This window comes from Peromyscus eremicus, chromosome 3 (genome assembly GCF_949786415.1).
Source record: "Peromyscus eremicus chromosome 3, PerEre_H2_v1, whole genome shotgun sequence".
NCBI classification, from domain to species: domain Eukaryota; kingdom Metazoa; phylum Chordata; class Mammalia; order Rodentia; family Cricetidae; genus Peromyscus; species Peromyscus eremicus.
In genome coordinates, this window is record NC_081418.1 from 132,632,730 (window position 1) to 132,643,598 (window position 10,869).

Genomic DNA, 10,869 nt, shown 5'->3' on the forward strand with positions numbered 1-10,869 from the left:
ATCAGCTCCTGCCTCCAGGTTCCTGTCCTGCTTCAGTTCCTGTCCTGGCTTCCTTTGATGATGAACTGTGTGATGTGGAGGCATAAGCTGAATTAACCCTTTCCTGCCCAAGCTGCATTGGTCACGGTGTTTTGTCACAGCAATAGTAACCCTAACTAAGACAATCTCTAATGACATAACTTTCTCCAAGGAGAGTCCCCTTCCTGAAGATCCCACCATGTCCCAATGGCACCACAGATCTGTGAACACTGGGAGCTTTGGGGGGCACTTCAGATTCAGAGCATAACAGGAAGGTTTAAGGAAGTGTTCTAGGAAGCAGGGAAGTCTTCCAGGAAGAAGAAACAATTCACTCTAGGGGAAGTCCTAGTACAGAAAAATCAGAGTGGGCCATGGGGAAAACATAGTGAGCTTCAAGACTAGACCTTGGGTATGAGGAGGAGGAGTGGCAAGAAATAAGAAAGGTGCAGGAGTAAGATAGACAAGCTGCCTGCAGAACAGGAAGGAAAGACTGTCCTTGAAAGACTGTCACAGCTGTGCTCACCCTTGACTAACCGGTGGCTGCTTTCCTTGATGGAAGATGAGCCACATCCTAGAACCCCGGCCCAAGACTGAGCTTCAGGGCGTGGCACTGGGACTGGGAGAAGGCAGCTGGGCAGAGATGCTCAGCTGTCGTGAGACACGGACTCTGAACCCTCAGAAAGATCAGAAGATCCAGGATTCTGGTGTTTTTCAGGCTGGGGAGATGGTCACCAGTTCTTAAAAGATAGGCATTTGAGCTGGGCGGCAGTGGCACACACCTTTAATCCCAGCCCTTAGGAGGCAGAGCGAGGAGGATCTCTGTGAATTTGAGGCTCTGGTCTACAGAGCAAGATCCAGGACAGGCACCAAAACTACACAGAGAAACCCTGTCTCCAAAAACCAAAAACCAAAAACAAAAAAAAAAAAAAAAAAAAGAAAGAAAGAAAGAAAAACAGCATCTGTAGGGGGGGAGGGCTTGTCTATATGCCAGTTGTATTAGGTGCATGAAGTGAAGGGCAGCACCTTCTAAACGTAGTGTCTGTACGGGGAGTAGGAGAAGTTGGAATTTGTGTACCCACTGCTAAACATCACGGCATCTCTCTACCATGTTGGAGGGAATAAGAAACCTCAGTGTAGTGGGTAGCCATTCCAGCTTTGATCTGGAAGTTCCATCCCCCATTGAGACTTCGGCAACTGTCTCGCCTACAAGGCGGGGCCAAGGGAGGCGCCTGGAGACCTGAGATCTGGATGGGCCAGCGCTCTCTCTCTGTTCCGGGACCCTGGACGGTGGAGGTGGGCCAAGCAGAGCTCCAGAGAACACCGCTGGACTGCGATACACCTTCCCTAGACCCCGCGACCTACCTATCCCTTAATTTGTAAGTTACGCCATTAAATAAATCTCCTTTTAACTACGTGGAGTGGCCTTAAAATTTCACCAATACCTCAGTATGATAATCCGAGGGAATGTCTGTCCCACTGCTACTTCCTATCATTGAGAATTTGCATGGGATCCAATTTGGCCATGAGCGTGTAAATGCCAGCTCTCCATGTCGGCCTTTTCCTAGAGAAACATGCTGTCCCTGTTTATGAATGCTCCTTTCTCTGCACACTGAGGGTTAGGAGTAAGGGAAAGCATGGGGGAGATGGTCATTTGTTTTTGGATGTAGTCTGCTTGGGCCTGTTGGAGTGGTACCATTGTTTCCCAGAATTCAGATAAAAGGAGAAACCATTCCAATGAAAGCACTTGGCCAAGAGCTAAATGTGGACTTCAGTTTATCCACACCACCAGGGGCTGGGTGACCCAAGATAACTGTCTTTCTCTGGTTCAGGGTCATCATCTGACTCGGAACCTTTCCAGCTCCCTTTCGCTTATCTCCCACTCCATCGTGGGCCTGACTCCTCTTTTTGCGGCCTGTTGGTTGGGCTTTAACCTGGGGATGAAGAAGAGGCTATGAAAGCACAACGTGCTTTTTAAAAAAAGATTTATCATTTGTATGTATATGTGCCTGCGGGAGTTTGTGTGCAGCACATGCATACGGTGCCCGAGGAGGTCAGAATATGTCAGATCTCCTGGCACCGGAGTTGTAGGTGGTTGTAAGACACCTGATATGGGTGCTGGTAACCCAACCCGGGTCCTCTGCAAGAGCTGTAAGTGTTCTTAATCGATGAGCCATCTCTCCAGCCACACCGTGTGCTTTGACAGGAATGATACTTTATCCCACACAGTGGTGCCACTCACCTTGTGAATTCTGGCATGCACAGGAATGGCCTTTCCTGTGCAAAGTAAATGGTAATCCTGGGAGCTGTGCAATGTGGACACCTTGGTTTCGCTCTGAGACTCAGAAACAAAGCAACAGATCTCTTGGGGACAACGTCGAATGCCAGCTGGAGACCAGGTTCTCAGACTAGACATTTAAATTAATGAAAAAAAAGTACCCCTGACCTTTCAAGTCTTATTATTGTGGTCCCAGGACCCGGGGTCTTTTAATATAAAGACTTCAAAAACATTTCAAGCTTAACATCCACTACTCCCCGCCATAAGCACGCATCTGGGCAGATGAATGACCTGGAAATGTCTTCTGCCATCCTGACTCCACCCCTTGCTTCAGAAGTTCCTCCCAACTGGAATATCTCTCTTAGAGCAGTGTTTTTCAACCTATGGGTTGTGATCCTTTTGGGGGTTGAATGGCCCTTTCACAGGGGTCACCTAAGATTGTTGGAAATATCAGACATTTACATTACAATTCATTACAGTAGCACAAATACAATTTTGAAGTAACAACGAAAATAACGTTATGGTTGGGGTCACCACAACACGAGGAACTGTATTAAAGGGTCGCAGCGTTAGGAAGGTTGAGAACCACTGCTCTAAAGCACCATGTCCACTGGATTGAAGTTAGGCCTTCCTTGCCAGCCCAGCTCTGAGACACCCCACCATCCATTCTCGGAACTCCTTGAAAAGTCGCCTTTACTGAGCCAGCACAGGTGACACCAAACCACTGCTTAAGAACAATGAGCTCATTGGGGCAGCAGAGCACATGTCTATAATCCCAGTGCTGGGGAGGTGGAGGCAGGGGGATTGCAAATTTGTGGCCAGCCTAGGCTAGATATTGAGTCTGACACACTCAAATTAAAGGTTGGTGATGAAGCCCAGTCATAGAGTGCCTGGAACCCGCAGGGCCCTGGACTGGGTCAGACACCACAAAACCCAAACCAAATCAAACAGAAACAACCATGGCTTCTTACAGCACCTAAGGGAAAGGTCCTTGTCATTCTGAGGCCATGTGCCACTTGATCCCAAACTCGTTCTCAGCAGCGTCAGACTCTCCTTGTTCGCCTTCGCCCCGGGCTCTGCACTGCTAGCCCTTCCTTCTACACAGAGCTCTGCCCCAGCCATCAGGGTTACCAGAAGACGTCTAGAAGGACAGGAGCCTTTTCTTTTGACGTCTGCTCTACTATGTCCCAAGTGGCTTAGAAGAGTGCCTGGCTCATGGTAGGTGCTTGGTGGATACACAGTGGGTGGAAGGCACACATGCCTCGCCGCCATGCACTGTCTTTTCCTTCCCTCTGTTCCATCCATCCCGTTGTCCCAGTCTCTACTAAGGCTCCCGAAGGCAGAGCTCTGATTTCTGTTTGCCACCTGCTGGTAGGCGCCAGTGCATCCAACCCAGGTGAGTGTGTTCGTTAGTGTTTGCTGACAGCATGCACACAGGAGTGGTAGAAACAGCACTTTTGAACCTTTCCCACCAGGCAGGCTCCACAGCCTCCAAGGCAGTAAATGAATAACCCTTGCCCTCCCTGGACTAGTCTTTGGATCAGACAGGGTACCAGCAGCCCCAGCCTCTGGAATTCTCCTGTGCAGCAGGCAGGTCTTCCTTGGGTTTCCTCCTGCCGCTGCCATCACTTTCTGAGCTGCTCACATCGGGCACCTGATGTCCTGCAAGGGGCCCTTTCCTCACACATCTACCCCGAGAAGACTGTGCAACTGAACGGACTGCTTGACTCAAGAGAGATCTTCCCAAAAGATTTACAGCATCAGGACTTCAGGCTGCTACATTCCAAACACCGGACACACACCGAAGAGATAGAGTTAAATATTTCAAACTTACCTCATCCTCCCCCCTTTCTCAAGGGTGATTGTGCCGCTCCTCGTCCAAAGCCCAGTCCTTCTCCATATTTGGGAATCTGGAATGGGCAGTAGGGGCACAGCCCTGGCCCCTCTCAGTGTCTGCTGGGAGCTGTAGTCCTTTTGACCAGTAAGTGGGCTGTCCTTCCTCAAGAGGATATCTACCAACAGGAAACCTGTGTCCACATGGGAGATGGAAGGGTACTTGTAGGAGGCTGGCCTGCTCTTTTCAGCTCTGGTTTTGAGTAAGGTAGCACTCTCTCATAGCTCAGTCTCCTAACCTGTAAAATGGGAATAATTACCTCTCCCTTTTCCTGCTTTTCAAATTGTTCGTTGGGTAGGGTAATTAACCAGCATCGTGAAGTCCTCTGAGCTCATTCCAGCAAGGAGTACCTTATAAAGGAAAATTGTTATCTCTGTAGGGGAAAATATTAATTTTGATTGCCTAATGACCTCCACAAACCAAACCTGCCTACACATCAGGAAGACGCGGTTTAATCCCTCCCGTGTCTTCCACCCACCCTGTATTTAAATGGTTCTCCTGCCTCTCATTCAATCTTCTTTCACCATCTCCAGTTTCGTGTCCTCAAGAATAAGCTCTCCTTCCTCCAGGAGAAGCAAGAAGAGCGAGTCTGCTCTGGGAGAGAAGCGCAGAAAAGTCTCGATGAAAGAGGACCTGCATCTGCTTTGGGAGCCACTGGCTTCAGCCTCCTTCTTTCTAGCTAATGATGTGCTCAGCAGCTGTGGGAGAGGATGATGCTACCACAGTCTGCGGGACTTCTGAAGATCTGAGGAGAGTTAGCCTATCTGGGGAGCATGAGAGTTTTGACTCCAAGCTCTTGAGAGGCTGGAGGCTGGCACGGTGTGGTGAGACAGCAGTAGACAGAATCAGAGTGCTCAGAATCCTGGCTTGGAGACTTCAGGAGACCTCTCTGGCCTCTGTTTCTGTTCCTGTAAAAGTGATGTCACAATATGTATATAGTAAAATGTTTTGCAAGATGCTGCCCAAAGTGGTGTAAGAGGTTGTATGGTTGGTAAGGTACAGTGGTGGACAGAAGAAACTTAAAAAAATTAATTCTCATGTAGCCCAGGCTAGCCTCAAACTCTTCGTGTAGCTGAGGATGACCTTGAACTCCTGGTCTTCCTGTGCCTCTATTTTCCCAGAGCTGGGGTGCTGGTGTGTATCACCATTCCTGATTTATACAATGCTGGAGATCAAGCCCAGGGCTTCATGCATGCTAGGCAAAGGATACAAACTGAGCAACATCCTCACCCAATAGCAGGGACTTTAAGGTCAGATACACTGGAATAAAATTCCCCTTGGCTTATCCACAGAAATCTGATAAAATCACTGAGTCTACTTAAGCCTAAGTTATATCATCTTTAAGACGTAACTGGGAGTAAGTGTGCAAGGAACAGACCCTGGTGCACACGCAGACCTTCGTGCACACTCACGCTACACTAACACAGCGATGATTCTATCATTGCAATGTTGATTACATGCTTTACCGTTGGTCAACTTACTTGGTGACAATCAAGTAAAATAAGATGGGGGCCTGGAGAGATGGCTCAGCAGTTAAGAGCACTGGCTGCTCTTCCAGAGGACCTGGGTTCAATTCCCCGCAACCACATGGTGGCTCACAATCATCTATAACAGGATCTGATGCCCTCTTCTGGCATGCTAGTATACACACAGAGTACTCATACATAAAGTATAAATACATTTTAAAAAATTAGAGAAACTTTCTTGTTAAAAAAAAAAGGTGAAAGTGCTTCTTAATTTGGAGAGTACTGCACAAATGAGTGGGGTCATCAGCATTCAAGGGAAGAGGAGAAAAGAGTTCTGGAATTTTCCTTCTAGTTTCATGGTCACAAGGCCCAAGAGTCTCCAACTGTCACTTAGCTACAGAGAACCACAAACACATAAATCATAAATCATAGTGTACACAACAGCATTCTTGATTTCTTGTTTTAGGCAGTGGGTACTACTAATATCCAACAGAGTGCTACCAAAGACTCCCATGACACGCTGCGGGTGGGTAGGTGGGGGGGCAGAGCATAATTATACATAATTTCACAGATAGACTGTGCATTCATTGAATGTTAAAGGTCACTTTGAATGGTGAGGTTTCGTGTTATTACTCTTTGCACCTGAGGGATCTTGATAGAGTTATTATATTTACTTTGGGTATATTTCATTTCAACAAAAATGATGAAAAGGTAAAAGACAGCAGTTTCTGAACAGCTAGGTCTCAGGTGGAAAGATGTCAGGAAGGGGCCGTGTGCTCCTTTAAGCCTACAGAATGCTTCCCTAGGAAAGAAAATGGTGTCTCTGGGATCAAGGGGGAGCTGGAGAAGTTCATAACGACAGAAAATTAGAGAGAGATGGGGGCCCTTCTAGACATCCCTAGAGCAGGGGTGGGGTACAGTGTGTGCCCTTCCCCCACTCCTGTTTGCTTCACCGGCTGTGATAACACGGTGGTTTCAGTGGGAGCCTGTGTACACATGCATTTCCTTGTTTGCTATGGTAACATGGGATTCCTGTTTTTCTACCTCTATTCTTTGTGGTCCCTTGGATCCTGGCTGCCAGAGAAGAGGACGCTGAACTTGCCCACACATTCACATTGCCCCCATAATCAACCTTTGTCCTGAGGGATTAGAGGAGGGTGTGGTGAGCTTACCTGTAATATGCCACCACTGCCTGCAATACTTGGAGCCAGATGCCCGGGAGCAAACACGCTCCTCAGCAGGATACAAAAATGGAAGGGATGACAGCAGTGTGCGTACTGTGCACGACACTCTTCTCCCCAGAGAACTTTCCATAGGCAAGTCTGTATGTGCCTGGAGACAGCTTGTCTGTGGGGATGCCATACCCCACTGAGAACAAGAGACATGGGGGCTGGGAAGGCTCTTTGTGGTACACACACACACACACACACACACACACACACACACACACACACCTAAACACACCTTCAGGAAGAGCCCAGTGCATTAACATTTTAGCACCAAAAGTCCTTGTCGTGCTTCCCACCACCTCATGGTCAAGCCACACAACTTCAGTTGGGTCATTTATACAGCCTTGACAAGATGGCACCTCCTAGAGGTTTGCAGAGAGAATCCCAGATTATCCTGTTGCCTTGGCTGTATAGAAATAAAATCAACAAGACTGGAGTTTAGCTGAGTAACTTGTAACTTTGAAATGAATGGAAACAGAACTGTTATTGGAGATCTATTTTTTTTTTTTTTTGATTTTTCGAGACAGGGTTTCTTTGTGTAGCTTTGCGCCTTTCCTGGAACTCACTTGGTAGTCCAGGCTGGCCTCGAACTCACAGAGATCTGCCTAGCTCTGCCTCCCAAGTGCTGGGATTAAAGGCGTGCGCCACCACCGTCCCCGGCTCTGGAGATCTATTATTTATCATGTATGTATGTATGTATGTATGTATGTATGTATGTATGTATGTATCTATCTATCTATCTATCTATCTATCTATCTATCAATCATCTAGCTATCATATATATGATATCTCCAGACACCTGTGGTCTTCATTCTGTTAATCTCCAGTATTCCATCTCGTATCATCTTACTGAGCTCCAGAAGCAGCTGTCCCAGCCTCGTTTCCTTGATTGTAGTATAAGGCTCCTTCCAACCTCAAAGCTCTCTGAGTCAGAGCTATAGACTTTATTAGATGTTTCCTAGAAAACAAGAAAAAACTACTCCAGAAAGGAGACTGAAAATCACTCATAGGCAAGAAGGCAGGCTGGGTAGCAAAGTCTGGAGTGTATTAAAACATCCCTTCCTGCTCTCTGAGGCAGTCTTGCTACAGCCAGGTTGGCCTTGAGCTCCTGATCCTCCTGCCTCAGTCTCTTGAGGGTTGGGGTAGCCGTTTCTCTTTTCTCAGGAGCTGGGCTCTCCAGCAAGGGTGTTCCAACATGAAAATGCAATGGTGAGAGCCGTTTGGAGAGGTCCCTCCAGAGACTACTGTTTTGTAGCATGCTGAGGAGTGCAGGGATCCAGACAAGAGTGAGACCTGACCTCTCTTTAGGAAGGATGCAAATATGGGAATGATAGAATTAAAAGGAAACATGGAAATTGGGGAAGATGTGTAGGAGGGGCATGAAGAAGCTGAGCACAAGTGGGAGTCTGCAGGAAGGAATAATGAACTTGAACTCGGTGGAGAGGAGAGCATTTTACCCCTTTGGCAGTAGGGTCAGGCTGAACACCTGTCCCAGGAGCATGTACTCCATATTCCAAACAGCTGTCTTTCTGTTGTGAGATTAGGTCACCTTTTCTGAATAGATGTTCTTGACTTATGGGTCAGTGAAGAAAGGTCTCCTGAGGGGGCTCCCTGGTGAGAACCTCAGGTATCTTCAAGGTGGATGAAGAGAATTATAAATGGCTTTTGTGTGTGTGTGTGTGTGTGTGTGTGTGTGTGTGTGTGTGTGTGAGAGAGAGAGAGAGAGAGAGAGAGAGAGAGAGAGAGAGATTCTCATCCTGTAGCCCTGGCTGACCCAGAATTTACTATGTAGACCAGGCTGGCCTCAAATTGAGATATCAACCTGTCTCTGCCTCCTGAGTCCTTGGATTAAAAGTGTGTGCCACCATACCTGCTTATTAATGGCTCTCTGTATGTTTGTTTTGTTTTGTATGTTTGTTTTGTTTTGGTTTATTGGTATTGGATTTAGAATAGCCAAGGGAATGCTGGGAAACTTAAGATGGAGCTTTTCCATCCAAGACAAGGATTTGGAGCTGAGGCAGAGTCTAAGCTTTAGCAGAAACAATAAGTAGGAACAACAACAACAATAATAATGCCATTTTAAAATTAAAATATAATGACATCCTTTCCCTCCATTCGGTAACAATGTTATTTGCCTTACATGGTTGCTGCCAAGCGCAAATAAGACAAGCATCATGGGTTTTGAGGAGCTGATGTGACATCCTCGGTATGAAGGAGACTCTGGGGCCCAAAGGCCTGGTTTAGTCCTTCTCTGCTGGGCTTTCATTCTGGGACCTTGGCACGTTACTCAGCATTCTATATCTCCCTGTCTTATCTACAAAATGAGGATGATACAAGGGCCCATGTCATAATGCTGATGATTAAGATGAGTAATGTCTTCAGCACTCTGAAGAGCACCCAGCATGGAGTCAATGCCATGCTACATACACGAAGACATCATCATGCTAATGCCCCCTGCAGGAGGATTGCAGCTATGGTGACCACTTGCTAGGCACAGAAACTGAATTCCCACCACATCTAAATGGGGAGGAGAAAACAGGAACCTCAAGTTCTCCTATGAACCTTGAGTCGTGGCTTATCAAAGAGCCATAAAAATGCCTGGAAGGTCTGGAGCCAGGAGACACTCCCCTGAAGTCTTGGGAAAGCCTTGTCTCCACCCTGCCCTTACTTACCGCTTTGGCTTTCACCAGGCCAAAGGTCCCTGCTTAGTGGGATCTAGTGCCTGTGGAGCATTAGCACAGATAACCTGTACAGAGGACCTATGGTTGGCTGGAACCGGTTTGAGTGAGCAGCTGTGGAGACAGTTTCCTGGCATGACAGGTCAGGCTGACCAGAGATGGGAACATTTCTGACTTTGAGCAGAGAGTTTAGCTAGAGTTGGACTCTGGGGCTGAGGATGTGTCTCAGTGAATAGACGGCTTTCCTAGTATGCATGAAGCCCTGAGTTCAATCTCTACTGCCATATAAACTGGCTGTGATGACATATGCCTATAATCCAGCACTCAGGAGAGACAGGCAGGGAGAAGTTCAAGGTCATCCTTTGCTACATAGCAAGTTCAAGGACAGCTTGTTCCTAAATGTAAGGTCACACAGATTCTAGAGCTTGGAGGTGAAAAGCATTCTGTTCCTTGCTTGAGCCTGAATATATGACGCCAGTTACTGGCCTGAAGGATGCCACAGATTTGAAGGTTCAATGGGCTATCCCAATCTCCTGATGCTTATAGCTACCGTATGTGGCACGTGCTAGCATCCACATCCTCAAGGAAGAGGGAGGCACAGGGAAGTTGGACGGTTAGGTGGAGGTCAGTTAGCTTTGTCACAGACAGAATCAAGAATTTAACCAATGTTTCACTTTCCTTCTCTAGATACCAAGCTACACCTGCATGTGAGGAGGTGCCCTGGGCTGAGTCCTGAGGGTGTCACATAGAAGGAAGAACACCACATCACAGGCAGGCACTAGGAGCTGGGTTGTGATGAGGAGACTGGCATCTTGTTAACTCTGCTGGTTTTCCCACAGTGAGATAATCCCACCAGTACAGACACTGACTCGGGCCAGGCCTTGTTGAGTGGGAGAACTGTACTTATTTCTACTCCTAGCTATATTTCAAGGATGAGCCAGTGAAAGGAAGGTAGGTACTTTCCAAACATCCAGTATCAAGGACCCTGAGTTAGGAAAAAATCTAATTGGCCAGGTATAGTCTGTCATACATGTCCACTCTCACATACATAGAACAGATTGGCTTCTGTTTAGGATTGATAAATCTGCACTGGAGAAGCTGGATATACTCAGAAAAAGGGGACAGTGGGTCACAGCAGTGGTGTGTTGAGAGTCATGCAAATAAATGAAGCACATGCTTATTTTTATTAACATTTATTATGTGTATTAATTGTACAAAATAATGGGTTTCATTGTTCTTTTGTTGTTGTTGTTGTTTTGTTTGTTTGATTTTTCGAGACAGGGTTTCTCTGTGTAGCTTTGGTGCCTGC